Here is a 12,822-nt window from a genome sequence, read left to right on the forward strand (position 1 = left end):
AAAATGGCCATACTGCCCAAAGTAATTTATAGATTCAATGCTATTCCCATCAAACTACTACTGGCATTCTTCACAGAATTAGAAAAAACTACTTTAAATTTCACATGGAATCAAAGAAGACCCTGTATAGCCAAGACGAAAGCAAAAGAAATGAAGCTGGAGGCATCAAGCTACCGGACATCAAACTATACTACATTGCTACAGAAACCAAAACAGCATGGTACTGGTACCAGAACAGGCATATAGACCAATGGAACAGAACAGGGACCTCAGAAATAACACCACACATCTACAATCATCTGATCTTCAACAAATCTGACAAAAACAAGCAATGGTGAAAGGATCTCCTATTCAATAGATGGTGCCATGAAAACTGGCTAGCCATATGCAGAAAACTGAAACTGGACTCCTTCCTTATACCTTATACAAAAATTAACTCATGATGGATTAAAGACTTCAAAACCATAAAAACCCTAGAAGAAAACCTAGGCAATACCATTCAGGACATAGGAATAGGCAAAGACTTCATGACAAAAATGCCAAAAGCAATTGCAACAGCCAGAATTGACAAATGGGATCTAATTAAACTAAAGAGCTTCTGCACAGCATCATCAGAGTGAACAGGCCACCTAAAGAATGGGAGAAAATTTTTGCAATCAATCCATCTGACAAAGGTCTAATATCCAGAATTTACAAGGAACTTAAACAAATTCACAAGAAAAATCAAACAACCCCATCAAAAAGTGGGCAAAGGATATGAACAGACACTTCTCAAAAGAAGATATTTATGTGGCAACAAATACATGAAAAAAAGCTCAACATCACTGATCATTAGAGAAATGCAAATCAAAACCACAATGAGATGCCATCTTATGCCAGTCAGGATGGCAATTATTAAAAAGTCAAGAAACAATAGATGCTGGCAAGGCTGTGGAGAAATAAGAATACTTTTACATTGTTGGTGGGAATGTAAATTAGTTCAACCATTGTGGAAGACAGTATGGTGATTCCTCAAAGAACAACTATCAGAAATACCATGTGACCCAGCAATCCCATTACTGGGTATATACCCAAAGGAATATAAATCATTCTGCTATAAAGACACATGCATATGTATGTTTATTGCAGCACTATTTACAATAGCAAAGTCATGGAACCAACCCAAATGCCCATCAATGATAGACTGGATAAAGAAAATGTGGTACATATACACCATAGAATACTACACAGCCATAGAAAGGAATGAGATAATGTCCTTTGCAGGGACATGGATGAAGCTGGAAGCCATCATCCTCAGCAAATTAACACAGGAACAGAAAACCAAACACCACGTGCTCTCACCCATAAGTAGGGGTTGAACACTGAGAACACACGGACACAGAGAGGGGAACAACACACACCAGGGCCTGTTGTGGGATGGGGCGTGAGGGGAGGGAACTTAGAGGATGGGTCAATAGGTGCAGCAGACCACCACGGCACACGTATACCTATGTAACAAACCTGCACGTTCTGCACATGGATCCTGGAACTTAAAGTAAAATTAAAAAAATTAATAAACAAACAGACAAAGAAACTCATGCTTACAAAGATCACATGTTTCTCTCAAGGTCACGTAACTTATCAGTGGTGAAACCAAATCTAATGGTTTTATTGCAAATCAAGCATATGCAAATATGTTCTCCTGTCAATTCTATAAAGTAGATGTTATTATTCTTGTTTTAATTATTGAGGTAAACAAGACTCAGAATGAAATAACAAGGCTCAAGTGAAGAGAATTAGTAAGAGGCAAATTGGGAATCATATCCAGAGCTGTCTACTACAACACACTTATTTTTTCCCACCATGGCATCTCGTCCTCAATTTATATCTTAGTCACATTATTTTACCTCTTTACTAGCACATTCATAATAATTGAGGAGCCTCCCACCCAAAAAATCGAGGGTTCTTAAATCAGGACTGTTGTTTTTCAGTCCTTGTTATCCCCAGTGATGAAACAGAAGGAGCTCACACGGAAAAAAAAAAAAAAAACAAGTACTGTGTATGTCATTATCAGACTATCTAGAATAGTATGCGCTCATGCTATGTGAACAACCACCCCATCATTTTAGTATTTTACAAAACAGATGCAAATTCTGATAGTGCAACCAGGCCATTCTCCATGCAGGTGTCTTTGCAGTGATCCAACAGCTTTGATCTGGAAGCTTTTCCACCTCGAAGTGAGGCCCTGACATCCTACGCAGCAGGGAAAGAAACTGACTGAAGGATTCTTCAGGAGCTTTTTGTGGTCGCATCCTGGAAATGCCACGTGTTCCTTCCTCTCACATCTCATTAGCCAGAACCCATCACATGCCCCACCTAATTCAGTGGCACCGAGAAGTTGACTCACTATGCATACAAGGGGGAGGAAAATAAATTAAAATTTGGCAAACACATGGCATGATCTCTGCCACATCATCCTTAAGAAATAGATCCAGGATGTACAAGAAAATAGCAAAAGCTTAAGAATTAGCAAGTGAGGTCACGGATTACAAATGAAATAAAACTTTCTGGATGGAGAGACATAAAGAGATATATATGTATTGATTCAACTAAGAAAAGAGGAAAGAATCAGAAACTATATCAGAAAAAATAAATTTAGTATGGTCATTAAGAAGGACTTATGCATAAACAAGCAAAGTGACCTAAAAGGTTTTCTTCAAATGTCAAAAGTGACAGAAAAATGTAGGCCTATCTTGCTTTAGGACAAGGGTTTATGTGTCATTTCAGTCACTGACTTTATAATTTCAATTTCTCAAATTCTATTTAGTGTCTTCTTTCTTCATAGCACTGAGCAAGGTTCTATGGCAAGCCCAAAGAAATGCAACCAGAGACAGTCCCCACCCTCTAAAATATTATTCTCCGATGAATGAGAAAAGCAGTCATGCCTGAAATAAAAGGACAACATCTTTTGCAATTGAATCTCAAAGTAATCCATGAAAACACTAGGCTTAGAAAGAACCACTGGGGTCTCCCCAAAGGAATATACTATTTTGCCAGTACGTTGTGCAGCACTGAGCACTTGGTATATTTCTCCCGGCTGCTTGCTCCCTTTAATTTCTGACTAGTGGTGCAGTCACTCAGTCTTTTACTGGTTTAGAAGCTTTCCATGAACTGCTACACAGCAGAATAATCCAGAATGAAAAAAGCAGATAACACAGAGACTTGTCAGCCCCATTCATCATGTATGTCAGCTACGACAACATACAAAACCTTTAAGATGTGCTGCTTTCAGCTCACCTGCCCTTGCAACCAAGTGATGCCTGCCAAGACCACCAGAGCCCCGTGTCTGGGAAACCATCTCTTCCTCACTTTGTCCTAACGAATGCTCTTGGATGTGAAACACAAAGGCAGCGCAAGACAGGAATGTACTGATTAATTTCAACACACCTTTTAGAAGTCACAGTCTATCCTGAGCAAAGTGATTTTCAACTGACTTTATCTTATTAGTGAGGACTCTGGGGAAATTGTATGGGGTAAATCCTTTTTCTATATTACCATGCTGAGGAAATAGTTTCCATCTTTAAAGCCCTGCAAGAATATACTGGGTTTTTTTGTTTTGTTTTGTTTTGTTTTTTTTCCCAGACACTAAACCCGGCCTCAGAGAAAGTTCTCCTTGGAGATATCTCATTAATTCCAGTGCTTTGATTTGTCCACAATTTTGTGGTTCATTTATTTCTGCCAGTTTCCTCCCTACTGTGAGAAAGAAAAAAAAGAAAGACAGAAAAAAAGGAGGTGGGGGGGGACACTATTTGCCACCGCCCACCCAATCAATATTTTCAGGACAAAAATGAATTCTATTCTCTTGTGATTAGTTATGACCATTAATAAACCATACCATATTATTTTCTTTATCAGGAAAAGGAAGATAGGAGGGCATAGAAAGCCTTCTCCCTAAAGGACCTATGTCACAAGTTTGATAAATTAATTGCATCATTTTGGATGGTTTTTTGGTTATTAAAATGTCCTATCATCTAATAGAAAAATAATTTGGAAGTGGATTTTTTGGAAATTTTGTATCCCTTTTTTTATAAGAGTGGAAGGCAGGCAGGGGAAAAGAAGTGAAATAGGCATTCCCTAAGCATCCAATTTTGTAGTTTTTCCTCCTTTATAGTAATGGTCCAAATTCATCTAACTTCCTGCCTTCATGGCTAAAGAAAGATTGTAACTCGAAAGTCTAACAGAAAATAGCCTCAGGTACTTTCTTATATTCCTTATTAAATTCAAAAAAGCAACTTCCTCTGACAGTCTATAATTTTCCTTCTACTGCCTCTCTTCCTTCATAATATCCTAATCATCATTGCATATTAAAGAGCTTTTAACAATGCCTTATTTTTATTTTTTTAATTATTTCTTTTTAATTGACAAGACTGTATATATTATGATGCACAACATGATGCTTTGATATATGTATACATTGTATAATGACTAAATAAAGCCAATTAATATATTTGGCTGTATTTATTATATTTATTTGGCTTTATTTATTATATTAATAATATATAGTAATTATATTTAAATAATTACCTCAAATACTTATAATTATTTTTTGTGGTGAGGATATTTAAAATCTACTCTCTTGGCAATTTTCTAGTATACAATACATTGGTTTTTACTATAATCACCATGTTTTACAATAGATCACTTGAACTTATTGATCCTATCTAACCATTTTGTATGCTTTGACCAACATCTCTCCAATGTCCTCCACTCCCACGCCCACCCCAGTCCCTCGTAACCACCATTCTACTCTCTACTTCTATGAGTTCAACTTCTTTAGATTCCACATGTAAGTGAGATCATGCAATATTTGCTTTTCTGTGTCTGGCTTATTAATTTTAACACAATGTTCTTCAAGTTCATCCATGTTGTTGCAAATGACAGGATTTCCTACTTTTAAGAAGGAAATCTTTTTTCTTTTTCCTTTAAAAAAAAAAGAGATTCAAGGAAATAATAAATGAGAAGCTCCCAGTACAGGGCCCAACAATACAAATAATGCCAGCCAAGATTATGGTGTTCTCTCCAGCATTATTTTCTGGACAGGCACTATACCAAGTGATTTACATACATGCTTTCACTCAGTCTTCACAGCAGCCCTGTGGCATTTACCCCAATTCACCAATGGGGAAGCAGACACCCAGAGAGGGTGACTTTTCCCTGGTCACACAGCTAAACAAGGGATCAGAGAGGCAAGCCCAGGTCTGTGTGACTCCAGATGGGTCCCTCTCAGCCAATGGATCCCCGCCTCTCACATAGCAGGTGCTCAATAAGTGGTGAGGTCGTTCTGACCCTATCCGATCATCAGCAGCCCTCCCTCCAATCCCCAGCCCCCTGCCAGGCTCTGGGCATCACCCTCACTGTGGCCTAGGGCAAAGCCAAAGCCATCCTTGAGGGCAGGTAAGGAACAGCTCTGCAGCTGTGCCCTTGACCACTTTGATGAGGACAGGGTTAGGAAGATACAGAAAAGGAGGAAGGGAAGAGGAGAGCAAGAAAGGGACAATAACAAGGAGAGAAAGAGATGGGGAAGGGAACAGAGAGAGAGGGGGAATGTATATATACCATGGTGCATATATACTATGGTGTGTGCAAATGTATACACACATTTTCTTTAGCCATTTATCTATTAATGGACACTTAGGTTGATTCTATACCTTTGCTATTGATAACAATGCCTAATTATATGATGGGCACATTATAAAATATAATGCCAATGCCCAAATAATAGCTTTGTTAATATTATCTTCTCTCCTGGTGTCATTGCCACCAGGCCCTGTTTCAGACGTTCTAAATTAATGCACCGATATGATTACTTACCCTTTGTACCTTTGCCCATTTGTAATTCTCTATCTACCTAGACTTCAGAAAGGAAAGAAACAAATTAAGTCATGTATTGCTTGATTTTGTGGCTATCACTTGGGTGTTTTAATTTTGACATGCAAATAGAGGATATTATAACCACTGATCACAGTATCATTCTGGACTCTTCTTATTTTAAGCACATAAAGAAAAATCTCAAGGTTCTAACATTGTTGTCTGGAGTTGTTCCAGCATCCCTTCTGTGGCCTTAAGACAAAATTTTAACCTCAGTGCTGTCCACAAATGGCAGGCCCCAATCAGACTCAGCCACTTTTTGTCTAGGCAACTTGTACCTGCAATTACCTTCTCCTGTGTGATACAAAACCAGAGTCAGGGGAATTTCTACTCCAAATTCCATGCACTGGTGCTTCAAACCACTGTTGTTGTTGTTGTTTTAAGGAGCAGAGAGTTTAAAAGCCAAGAAGGAAGGGAGAAGAGAAAACGAAGAAGCCCCCCTGTACAGAGACAGAGGGAGTGGGGATCCAAAGCCGAAAAAGGAGGTCCCCACCTGCCATGGGTACCAGCCAGGTATATATGCAGAGGCTGGAGGACGTGGTGTTTGATTTGCGTAAGGCTCAGGGGATTTGTTTGACTAGGTATGTCATTTACTTAGCCTGCAAAATAGCTGGCCCTCCCACCCTAGCCTTTTAATATGCAAATGCAGGGCACCGTGATGTTATATACACATGGGGATATGTGGGAGCAGCCATGTTGCCAGGAACGTGGGGAAAAGGGCAAGAAGGCAGCGGGAATCTCCATGTTTGGATGGACCCAGTTTCTAATGGCCTGCATTTGCATATCAAAGGTTGCTGGCCTTGCTCTAAGAGCCTGGGCTTTACAACAAACTTTTCTGGAGATGCTTTAAAAAATGAAAACTTCCCAAGGACCCCTTTTCCTACAACATTCCCCCCTGTGGAGATGCCACACTAACTGCTGTTAGGGGGTTTTGGGTGATGACTCCTTCTGGCTACTTCCTGCTGAAAAGGGGCATTGAATGGGGAACAGCTGCTAGGGCTCCTTTTGGGGTCAATCTAAGGGTCCTCAGAAGAACGGCATGTCCATGTGTGGTTCAATTTACACCATCATTTGAAGTTTGATTGCTTCTAGGCAAGAAGAAACAATTTGAGTTATAGTATTGAGTATACAGGGTCCAAATATCAATACAAGACGTATAAGCAAGAAAGTGCTTAATAATGGGGGTTAACCAATTCCATAAAGAAGATTTGAGTTCAACCTATGCAAATCAATAAACGTAATCCATCACGTAAACAGAACCCATGACAAAAATCACATGATTATCTCAACAGATGCAGAAAAGGCCTTTGACAAAATTCAACATCCCTTCATGTTAAAAACTCTCAATCAACTAGGTATCGATGGAACATATCTCAAAATAATAAGAGTTATTTATGACAAACCCACAGCCAATATCATACTGAATGGGAAAAAGCTGGAAACATTCCCTTTGAAAACCAGCACAAGACAAGGATGCCCTCTCTCACCACTCCTATTCAACATAGTATTGGAAGTTCTGGTCAGGGCAATCAGGCGAGAGAAAGAAATAAAGTGTATTCAAATAGGAAAAGAGGAAGTCAAATTGTCTCTGTTTGCAGATGATATGATTGTATATTTAGAAAACCCCACCATCTCAGCCCAAAGTCTCCTTAAGCTGATAAGCAACTTCTGCAAAGTCTCATTATACAAAACCAATGTGCAAAAATCACAAGCATTCCTATACACCAACAACAGACAAACAGAGAGCCAAATCCTGAGTGAACTCCCATTCACAACTGCTAGAAAGAGAATCAAATACCTAGGAATACAACATACAAGGCATTTGAAGGACCTCTTCAAGGAGAACTACAAGCCACTGCTCAAGGAAATGAGAGGACACAAACAAATGGAAAAACATTCCATGCTCATGGATAGGAAGAATCAATATCATGAAAATGGCCATACTGCCCACAGTAATTTATAGATTCAATGCTATCCCCATCAAGCTACCATTGACTTTCTTCACAGAATTGGAAAAAACCACTTTAGGGAATCCTCCCTAACACATTTTACGAAGCCAGCATCGTCCTGATACCAAAACCTGGCAGAGACATAACCAAAAAAGAGAATTTCAGACCAATATCCTTGATGAACATTGATGCAAAAATCCTCAATAAAATACTGGCAAACCGAATCCAGCAGCACATCAAAAAGCTTATCCACCATGATCAAGTGGGCTTCATCCCTGGGATGCAAGGCTGGTTCAACATACGCAAATCAATAAATGTAATCCAGCATATAAACAGAACCAAAGACAAAAACCACATGATTATCTCAATAGATGCAGAAAAGGCCTTTGACAAAATTCAACAACCCTTCATGCTAAAAACTCTCAATAAATTAGGTATTGATGGGACGTATCTCAAAATAATAAGAGCTATCTACAACAAACCCACAGCCAATATCATACTGAATGGGCAAAAACTGGAAGCATTCCCTCTGAAAACTGGCACAAGACAGGGATGCCCTCTCTCACCGCTCCTATTCAACATAGTGCTGGAAGTTCTGGCCAGAGCAATCAGGCAGGAGAAGGAAATAAAGGGTATTCAATTAGGAAAAGAGGAAGTCAAATTGTCCCTGTTTGCAGATGACATGATTGTATATCTAGAAAACCCCATTGTCTCAGCCCAAAATCTCCTTAAGCTGATTAGCAACTTCAGCAAAGTCTCAGGATACAAAATTAATGTACAAAAATCACAAGCATTCTTGTACACCAATAACAGACAAACAGAGAGCCAAATCATGAGTGAACTCCCATTCACAATTGCTTCAAAGAGAATAAAATACCTAGGAATCCAACTTACAAGGGATGTGAAGGACCTCTTCAAGGAGAACTACAAACCACTGCTCAATGAAATAAAAGAGGATACAAACAAATGGAAGAACATTCCATGCTCATGGGTTGGAAGAATCAATATCGTGAAAATGGCCATACTGCCCAAGGTAATTTATAGATTCAATGCCATCCCCATCAAGCTACCAATGACTTTCTTCACAGAATTGGAAAAAACTACTTTAAAGTTCATATGGAACCAAAAAAGAGCCCGCATCGCCAAGTCAATCCTAAGCCAAAAGAACAAAGCTGGAGGCATCACGCTACCTGACTTTAAACTATACTACAAGGCTACAGTAACCAAAACAGCATGGTACTGGTACCACAACAGAGACATAGATCAATGGAACAGAACAGAGCCCTCAGAAATGATGCCGCATAGCTACAACTATCTGATCTTTGACAAACCTGACAAAAACCAGAAATGGGGAAAGGATTCCCTATTTAATAAATGGTGCTGGGAAAACTGGCTAGCCATATGTAGAAAGCTGCAACTGGATCCCTTCCTTACACCTTATACAAAAATTAATTCAAGATGGATTAAAGACTTATATGTTAGACCTAAAACCATCAAAATCCTACAAGAAAACCTAGGCAATACCATTCAGGACATAGGCGTGGGCAAGGACTTCATGTCTAAAACACCAAAAGCAATGGCAACAAAAGCCAAAATCGACAAATGGGATCTCATTAAACTAAAGAGCTTCTGCACAGCAAAAGAAACTATCACCAGAGTGAACAGGCAACCTACACAATGGGAGAAAATTTTTGCAACCTACTCATCTGACAAAGGGCTAATATCCAGAATCTACAATGAACTCAAACAAATTTACAAGAAAAAAACAAACAACCCCATCAAAAAGTGGGCAGAGGACATGAACAGACACTTCTCAAAAGAAGACATTTATGCAGCCAAAAAACACATGAAGAAATGCTCCTCATCACTGGCCATCAGAGAAATGCAAATCAAAACCACAGTGAGATACCATCTCACACCAGTTAGAATGGCCATCACTAAAAAATCAGGAAACAACAGGTGCTGGAGAGGATGTGGAGAAATAGGAACACTTTTACACTGTTGGTGGGACTGTAAACTAGTTCAACCGTTGTGGAAGTCAGTGTGGCGATTCCTCAGGGATCTAGAACTAGAAATACCATTTGACCCAGCCATCCCATTACTGGGTATATACCCAAAGGACTATAAATCATGCTGCTATAAAGACACATGCACACGTATGTTTATTGCGGCACTATTCACAATAGCAAAGAGTTGGAACCAACCCAAATGTCCAACAACGATAGACTGGATTAAGAAAATGTGGCACATATACACCATGGAATACTATGCAGCCATAAAAAATGATGAGTTCGTGTCCTTTGTAGGGACATGGATGAAACTGGAAACCATCATTCTCAGTAAACTATCGCAAGGACAAAAAACCAAACACCGCATGTTCTCACTCATAGGTGGGAATTGAACAATGAGAACTCATGGACACAGGAAGGGGAACATCATGCTCCGGGGACTGTTGTGGGGTGGGGGGGGGGGGAGGGACAGCATTAGGAGATACACCTAATGCTAAATGACGAGTTAATGGGTGCAGGAAATCAACATGGCACATGGATACATATGTAACAAACCTGCACATTGTGCACATGTACCCTAAAACCCTAAAGTATAATAAAAAAAAATAAAAAAAATAAAAAAAATAAAATAAAAAAAAAAACCACTTTAAACTTCATATGGAACCAAAAAAGAGCCCTCATAGCCAAGACAATCCTAAGCAAAAAGAACAAAGCTGGAGGCATCACGCTACCTGACTTCAAACTCTACTACAAGGCTACAGTAACCAAAACAGCATGGTACTGGTACCAAAACAGATATATAGACCAATGGAATAGAACAGAGGCATCAGAAATAACACCACACACCTACAACCATCTGATCTTTGACAAACGTGACACAAACAAGCAATGGGAAAAGGATCCCCTATTTAATAAATGATGTTGGGAAAACTGGCTAGCCATAAGCAGAAAACTGAAACTGGACCCCTTCCTTATACCTTGTACAAAAATTAACTTAAGGTGGATTGGAGACTTAAAAGTAAGACCTAAAACCATAAAAATCCTAGAAGAAAACCCAGGAAATACCATTCAGGACATAGGCATGGGCAAACAATTCATGTCCAAAACATCAAAAGCAATGGCAACAAAAGCCAAAATTGACAAATGGGATCTAATTAAACTAAAGAGCTTCTGCACAGCAAAAGAAACTATCACCAGAGGGAACAGACAACCTACAGAATGGGAGAAAGTTTTTGCAATCTATCCACCTGACAAAGAGCTAATATCAAGAATCTACAAAGAACTTAAACAAATTTACAAGAAAAAAACAAACAACCCCATCATCAAAAAGTCAGCAAAAGATATGAACAGACACTTCTCAAAAGACATTTATGCAGCCAACAAACATATGAAAAAATGCTCATCATCACTGGTCATTAGAGAAATGCAAATCAAAACCACAATGAGATACCATCTCATGCCAGTTAGAATGGCGATCATTAAAAAGTCAGGAAACAGCAGATGCTGGAGAGGATGTGGAGAAATAGGAACACTTTTACACTGTTGGTGAAAGTGTAAATTAGTTCAACCATTGTGGAAGACAGTGTGGTGATTCCTCAAGGATCTAGAACTAGAAATACCATTTGACCCAGCAATGCCATTACTAGGTATATATCCAAAGGATTATAAATCATTCTACTATAAAAACACATGCACACATATGTTTATGGTGGCACTATTCACAATAGCAAAGACTTGAACCAACAAAAATGTCCATCAATGATAGATTGCATAAAGAAAATGTGGCACATATACACCATGGAATATTATGCAGCCATAAAAAAGATGAGTTCATGTCCTTTGCAGGGACATGGATGACACTGGAAACCATCATTCTCAGCAAACTAACACAAGAACAGAAAACCAAACATCGCATGTTGTCACTCATAAGTGGGAGTTGAACAATAAGAAAACATGGACACAGGGTGAGCAACATCACACACTGGGGCCTGTTGGGGGGCGGGGGACTAGGGGAGGGATAGCATTAGGAGAAATATCTAATATAGGTGACAGGTTGATGGGTGCAGCAAATCACCATGGCACATGTATACCTATGTAGCAAAACTGCACGTTCTGCACATGTATCCCACAACGTAAAGTATAAAAAAAGAAAAAAAGACTTGAATTTATTAAAGAGGGACTGTAGCCACACGGGGCTGAAGCCTGCATTTTCCCTAAGCCTATCAATAACTTTGGTTGTATTTTTAAGTACCTGTAGATTTTCCTCTACTTTACTAGAGGTGTTAATCCAAAAGCAGCATGTTTCATCTGAAACTGCATTACTAAACCCAATAAAAGTCCTAGCTGACTCAGTGATAGTAAAATTTTCATGCTTCCTTTTTGTCAACTATTCTCTCTGCTGTAAGGATAATAATTAAGCAAAATACTACAGCAATGGAAACTCTCTGTCCAATATTTCAGTTAGAATGTGCTACCATGTATAACCCTATTGCAAATAGTAGAGTGAGGACAGCAATTCCCACAAGTATGGTGTGGTAGGTAATTTCCATCTAAAATTTTACTTGCCAAGATATAGAACTCCCCCTTGGGGGTCTATGAAGTTCCTTGGTTTTATTTTCCCAAAGAAACCTCCAGGTTATGGGCACCTTACTCACTTTCATTACCTGGCAGAATTTGCAAGATAATTGCCTAGAACTAGCATATTGATTCACATTTTTATGCTACCCATCCCTTTTTTTTTTCCAACCTGCAGAAGATCACCACTTGATTCACAGAAATAAGCAGAGTTAGTCTAAAATGTAGGCAAAGGCTTAAAAACAATTAATGAGACTAGGATTTAATGACAAATGTATCATAAGCTTTGGAGCAAACTTCTTCTCTCCAGTCCTCATTTTTGCTAAAAACTAATTATCAGTAAACTTAAGTCTTATACTTGGCCCGATTATTTGCATAAAGTG

The sequence above is a fragment of the Symphalangus syndactylus genome, chromosome 23 (genome assembly GCF_028878055.3).
Source record: "Symphalangus syndactylus isolate Jambi chromosome 23, NHGRI_mSymSyn1-v2.1_pri, whole genome shotgun sequence".
NCBI lineage: Eukaryota > Metazoa > Chordata > Mammalia > Primates > Hylobatidae > Symphalangus > Symphalangus syndactylus.